The sequence below is a fragment of the Lolium perenne genome, chromosome 7, assembly GCF_019359855.2.
Source record: "Lolium perenne isolate Kyuss_39 chromosome 7, Kyuss_2.0, whole genome shotgun sequence".
NCBI lineage: Eukaryota > Viridiplantae > Streptophyta > Magnoliopsida > Poales > Poaceae > Lolium > Lolium perenne.
In genome coordinates, this window is record NC_067250.2 from 68,106,881 (window position 1) to 68,114,198 (window position 7,318).

The following is a 7,318-nucleotide window of genomic DNA, read 5'->3' on the forward strand; positions in this document are numbered from 1 at the left end:
CTATGCTTGTTGCATTATGCTTACATGACTTGTTTATTTACAAGATTCCTTTTCATAGGAAGTGGGTTAGGATTAAATGTGTTTTGAATTTGCTTCTTGATGCTCTCTTTTACTTCAACTTTTATTTCTTGCGTGAGCATCATTAAAATTACTGAGCCCATCTTAATGGTTATAAAGAAAGCACTTCTTGGGAGATAACCCATGTTTTTATTTTGCTACTGTTTTGTTGCGTCTTAGAAGTTGTTACTACTGTAGCAACCTCTCGTTATCTTTATTTTATTGCATTGTATCTTTGATAGTAAGGTTGATACTAGATTTGGATTACTGCGCAGAAACAGATTTCTTACTGTCACAAAATTGAGCAGCCCCGTCTGTAGGTAACTCAGAAAAATCTGCCAATTTAGGTGCGTGATCCTCAGACATGTACGCAACTTTCATTCAATTTGAGCTTTTTCATCTGAGCAAGATAAGTGCCTCTAACAAATTCGTCTTTACGAACTGTTCTGTTTTGACAGATTCTGCCTTTTATTTCGCATTGCCTCGTTTGCTATGTTGAATGGATTTCTTTGTTCCATTAACTTTCAGTAGCTTTGTGCAATGTCCAGAAGTGTTAAGAATGATTATGTCACCTCTGAATATGTGAATTTTTGATTATGCACTAACCCTCTAATGAGTTTGTTTCGAGTTTGGTGTGGAGGAAGTTTTCAAGGGTCAAGAGAGGAGGATGATATACTATGATCAAGAAGAGTGAAAAGTCTAAGCTTGGGGATGCCTGATGCGTGTAGTTGACACATCCGTTGGGAACCCCAAGAGGAAGGTGTGATGCGCACAGTAGCAAGTTTCCCTCAGTAAGAAACCAAGGTTTAATCGAACCAGTAGGAGTCAAGAAGCACGTTGAAGGTTGATGGTGGCGGAATGTAGTGCGGCGCAACACCAGGGATTCCGGCGCCAACGTGGAACCTACACAACACAATCACAGAACTTTGCCCCAACGTAACAGCGAGGTTGTCAATCTCACCGGCTTGCTGTAAACAAAGGATTAACCGTATTATGTGGAAGATGATTGTTTGCGAAGAACAGTAAAGAACAAGTATTGCAGTAGATTGTATTTCAGATGCAAAGAATAGACCGGGGTCCACAGTTCACTAGCGGTGTCTCTCCCATAAGATAAATAGCATGTTGGGTGAACGAATTACAGTTGGGCAATTGACAAATAAAGAAGGCATAACAATGCACATACATATATCATGATGAGTACTATGAGATTTAATCAGGGCATTACGACAAAGTACATAGACCGCTATCCAGCATGCATCTATGCCTAAAAAGTCCACTTTCAGGTTATCATCCGAACCCCTTCCGGTATTAAGTTGCAAGCAACAGACAATTGCATTAAGTATGGTGCGTAATGTAATCAACACAAATATCCTTAGACAAAGCATCGATGTTTTATCCCTAGTGGCAACAGCACATCCACAACCTTAGAACTTTCTGTCACTGTCCCAGATTTAATGGAGGCATTAACCCACTATCGAGCATAAATACTCCCTCTTGGAGTCACAAGTATCAACTTGGCCAGAGCCTCTACTAGCAACGGAGAGCATGCAAGAACATAAACAACTCATATATGATAGATTGATAATCAACTTGACATAGTATTCAATATCCATCGGATCCCAACAAACACAACATGTAGGATTACAAAGAAACAATCTTGATCATGATAGGCAGCTCACAAGATCGAGCATGATAGCACAATTAGGAGAAGACGACCATCTAGCTACTGCTATGGACCCATGGTCCAGGGGTGAACTACTCACACATCAATCCGGAGGCGATCATGGCGATGAAGAGTCCTCCGGGAGATGAATCCCCTCTCCGGCAGGGTGCCGGAGGTGATCTCCTGAATCCCCCGAGATGGGATTGGCGGCGGCTGCGTCTCTGGAAGGTTTTCCGTATCGTGGCTCTCTGTACTGGGGGTTTCGCGACGGAGGCTTTAAGTAGGCGGAAGGGCAGGTCAGGGGGCCACACGAGGGCCCCACACAACAGGCCGGCGCGGCCAAGGCCCAGGCCGCGCCGCCTTAGTGTGTGGCCGCCTCGTGGCCCCACTTCTTATCCTCTTCGGTCTTCTGGAAGCTTCGTGTGAAAATAGGACCCTGGGCGTTGATTTCGTCCAATTCCGAGAATATTTCCTTAGTAGGATTTCTGAAACCAAAAACAGCAGAAAACAGCAACTGGCTCTTCGGCATCTCGTCAATAGGTTAGTGCCGGAAAATGTGTAATAACGACATATAATGTATATAAAACATGTGAGTATCATCATAAAAGTAGCATGGAACATAAGAAATTATAGATACATTTGGGACGTATCAATGCCCCCGTGGTTCATCCCTGCATATTTCAAGAAGACTCAAGCATCTAAGCTTGGGGATGCCCAAGGCATCCCCTTCTTCATCAACAACTTATCAGGTCATCTCTAGTGAAACTATATTTTTATTCCATCACATCTTATGTACTTTACTTGGAGCGTCTGTGTGCTTTTATTTTCGTTTTGTTATTTTCATTCTCTGAATAAATTCATGCTTATGTGGGAGAGAGACACGCTCCGCTCTTTCATGTGAACACTAGTGTTCTTCGCTTTTACTTTTAATGTTCATGGCGGAGTTGAAAACCGCTTCGTTAATTGCTATTTGGTTGGAAACAGAAAATGCTTCATGTGGTAATTGGTATATGGTCTTGAATAATTTGATACTTGGCAATTGTTTTGAGCTCTCTTAGATCATGTTTAAGCTCTTGCATCATGTACTTTGCACCTATTAATGAAGAACTACCATAGAGCTTGTTGAAATTTGGTTTGCATGATTGGTCTCTCTAGAGTCTAGATATTTTCTGGTGAAGTGTTTGAACAACAAGGAAGGCAGTGTAGAGTCTTATAATGCTTGCAATATGTTCTTATGTAAGTTTTGCTGTACTGGTTCATACTTGTATTTGCTTCAAACAACCTTGCTAGCCCAAAGCCTTGTACTGAGAGGGAATTCTTCTCGTGCATCCAAAACCTTGAGCCAAAACCCATGCCATTTGTGTCCACCATACCTACCTACCATGTGGTATTTCTCTGCCATTCCAAAGTAAATTACTTGAGTGCTACCTTTAAAATTTCATTCTTTGTCTTTGCAATATATAGCTCATGGGAAAATAGCTTAAAAACTATTGTGGTATTGAATATGTTGCTATGTATCTTATTTCTTATAAGTTGCTTGTTGAGCGGTAACCATGTTTCTGGGGACGCCATCAACTTTTTACTTTGTTGAATATCATGTGAGTTGCTATGCATGTTCGTCTTGTCTGAAGTAAGGGCGATTTATCATGATCAAATGGTTTGAGTATGCATATTGTTAGAGAAGAACATTGGGCCGCTAACTAAAGCCATGAATCATGGTGGAAGTTTCAGTTTGGACACTAATCCTCAATCTCTTATGAGAATATTATCTGTTGTTGAATGCTTATGCATTAAAGAGGAGTCCATTATCTGTTTTCTATTTCGTCCCGGTATGGATGTCTAAGTTGAGAATAATCAAAAGCGAGAAATCCAATGCGAACTTTCTCCTTAGACCTTTGTACAGGCGGCATAGAGGTACCCCTTTGTGACACTTGGTTGAAACATATGTTATGCAATGATAATCCGTGTTAATCCAAGCTAATTAGGACAAGGTGCAAGCACTATTGGTATTCTATGCATGAGGCTTGCAACTTATAAGATGTATTATGCATAACACATATGAATTATTACTACCGTTGACAAAATTGTTTCTATGTTTTCAAAATAAAAGCTCTAGCACAAAAATAGTAATCCATGCTTCCCTCTGCGAAGGGCCATTCTTTTACTTTATGTTGAGTCAGTTTACCTACTTCTTTCTATCTTAGAAGCAAACACTTGTGTCAACTGTGTGCATTGATTCTTACATGTTTACTTATTGCACTTGTTATATTGCTTTATGTTGACAATTATCCATGAGATATACATGTTGAAGTTGAAAGCAACTGCTGAAACTTATATCTTCCTTTGTGTTGCTTCAAAACTTTCTACTAAGAATTTATTGCTTTATGAGTTAACTCCTATGCAAGTCTTATTGATGCTTGTCTTGAAAGTACTATTCATGAAAAGTCTTTGCTATATGATTCAGTTGTTTAGTCATTGTCTTTACCATTGCTTCGAATCACTTCATTCATCTCATATGCTTTAAAATAGTATTGATCAAGATCATGTTGGTAGCATGTCACTTAAGAAATTATCCTTGTTATCGTTTACCTACTCGAGGGCGAGTAGGAACTAAGCTTGGGGATGCTTGATACGTCTCCAACGTATCTATAATTTCTTATGTTCCATGCTAGTTTTATGACAATACCTACATGTTTTATTCATACTTTATATCGTTTTGATGCATTTTCCGGAACTAACCTATTAACAAGATGCGGAAGTGCCAGCTCTCGTCTGCTGTTTTTGGTTTCAGAAATCCTACGAAGGAAATATTCTCGGAATTGGACGAAATCAACGCCCACGATCTTATATTTCACGGAAGCTTCCAGAGAGCCAGAGAGGGACCAGAGGGGAGCCCTGTGGGCCCCACCCCACATGGCGGCGCGGCCAAGAGGGGGGGCACGCCAGCCTATGGGGGTGCCACCCCTGGCTCCTCCGAGGCTGCCCTTCCGCCTATATATTCTCTCCGCCTCGAAAACCCTAAAAAGATAAGCCACGGGACGAGAAATGTTACGCAGCCGCCGCCATCGCGAAGCCAAGTTCAGGGGACAGAAGTCTCTGTTCCGGCACGCCGCCGGGACGGGGAAGTGCCCCCGGAAGGCATCTCCATCGACATCACCGCCATCTTCATCGCCGCTGCTGTCTCCCATGATGAGGAGGGAGTAGTTCTCCCTCGAGGCTAAGGGCTCTACCGGTAGCTATGTGGTTAATCTCTCTCTCATGTACCTCAATACAATGATCTCATGAGCTGCCTTACATGATTGAGATCCATATGATGAGTTTTGTATCGCTATTAATCTATGTGCTACTCTAGTGATGTTATTAAAGTAGTCTATTCCTCCTTCATGATGTAAAGGTGACGGTGTGTGCATCATGTAGTTCTTGGCGTAGGTTATGATTGTAATCTCTTGTAGATTATGGAGTTAACTATTACTATGATAGTATTGATGTGATCTATTCCCCCTTTCATAGCTTAAAGGTGACAATGTGTATGCTATGTTAGTACTCGGTCTAAATTGCAACGGTCTATTATGCTCTAGAGGTTACTTAAATATGAACTCCGAATGTTGTGGACCTTGTTAACTCCGGCTTGAGGGAGCTCTTGTAGCCCTACACAATGAATGGTGTTTGTCATCCAACAAGAGAGTGTATGTAGCACAAGTGAGGAGAAGTTATTTATTTGTTATGTGATCAATGTTGAGAGTGTCCACTGATGGCGTGTATTTCACACGTTCGTTGGGCAACCCCAAGAGGAAGGTATGATGCGCACAGCAGCAAGTTTTCCCTCAGAAAGAAACCAAGGTTTATCGAACCAGGAGGAGCCAAGAAGCACGTTGAAGGTTGATGGCGGCGAGATGTAGTGCGGCGCAACACCAGTGATTCCGGCGCCAACGTGGAACCTGCACAACACAACCAAGATACTTTGCCCCAACGAAACAGTGAGGTTGTCAATCTCACCGGCTTGCTGTAACAAAGAGTTAACCGTATTGTGTGGAAGATGATTGTTTGCAGAAAACAGTAGAACAAAGTATTGCAGTAGATTGTATTTCAGTAAAGAGAATTGGACCGGGGTCCACAGTTCACTAGAGGTGTCTCTCCCATAAGACGAACAGCATGTTGGGTGAACAAATTACAGTTGGGCAATTGAAAAATAAAGAGAGCATGACAATGCACATACATATCATGATGAGTATAGTGAGATTTAATTGGGCATTACGACAAAGTACATAGACCGCCATCCAACTGCATCTATGCCTAAAAAGTCCACCTTCAGGTTATCATCCGAACCCCTCCGCATTAAGTTGCAAGCAACAGACAATTGCATTAAGTATGGTGCGTAATGTAATCAACAACTACATCCTTAGACATAGCATCAATGTTTTATCCCTAGTGGCAACAAGACAACACAACCTTAGAACTTTCATCACATTGTCCTGTGTGTCAATGCAGGCATGAACCCAAAAGATTTCGAGCATAAGTACTCCCTCTTGGAGTTACAAGCATCTACTTGGCCAGAGCATCTACTAGTAACGGAGAGCATGCAAGATCATAAACAACACATAAGCATAACTTTGATAATCAACATAACAAGTATTCTCTATTCATCAGATCCCAACAAACGCAACATATAGAATTACAGATAGATGATCTTGATCATGTTAGGCAGCTCACAAGATCCGACAATGATAGCACAATGGGGAGAAGAAAACCATCTAGCTACTGCTATGGACCCATAGTCCAGGGGTAGACTACTCACACATCACACCGGAGGCGACCATGGCGGCGTAGAGTCCTCCGGGAGATGATTCCCCTCTCCGGCAGGGTGCCGGAGGCGATCTCCTGGATCCCCCGAGATGGGATCGGCGGCGGCGGCGTCTCTGGAAGGTTTTCCGTATCGTGGTTCTCGGTCTTCTGGAAGCTCCGTGGAAAAATAGGCCCCTGGGCTTTGATTTCGTCCAATTCCGAGAATATTTCCTTACTAGGATTTCTGAAACCAAAACAGCAGAAAACAAAGAATCGGCACTTCGGCATCTTGTTAATAGGTTAGTTCCGTAAAATGCACGAATATGACATAAAGTGTGCATAAAACATGTAGATAACATCAATAATGTGGCATGGAACATAAGAAATTATCGATACGTCGGAGACGTATCAGCATCCCCAAGCTTTAGTTCTGCTCGTCCAGCAGGTAAAACGATAATACGTATAATTTCGGAGTGACATGCCATCATAATCTTGATCATACTATTTGTAAAGCATATGTAGTGAATGCAGCGATCAAAACAATGTGTATGACATGAGTAAACAAGTGAATCATATAGCAAAGACTTTTCATGAATAGCACTTCAAGACAAGCATCAATAAGTCTTGCATAAAAGTTAACTCATAAAGCAATAATTCAAAGTAAAGGTATTGAAGCAACACAAAAGAAGATTAAGTTTCAGCGGTTGCTTTCAACTTGTAACATGTATATCTCATGGATATTGTCAACATAGAGTAATATAATAAGTGCAATAAGCAAGTATGTAGGAATCAATGCACAGTTCACACAAGTGTTTG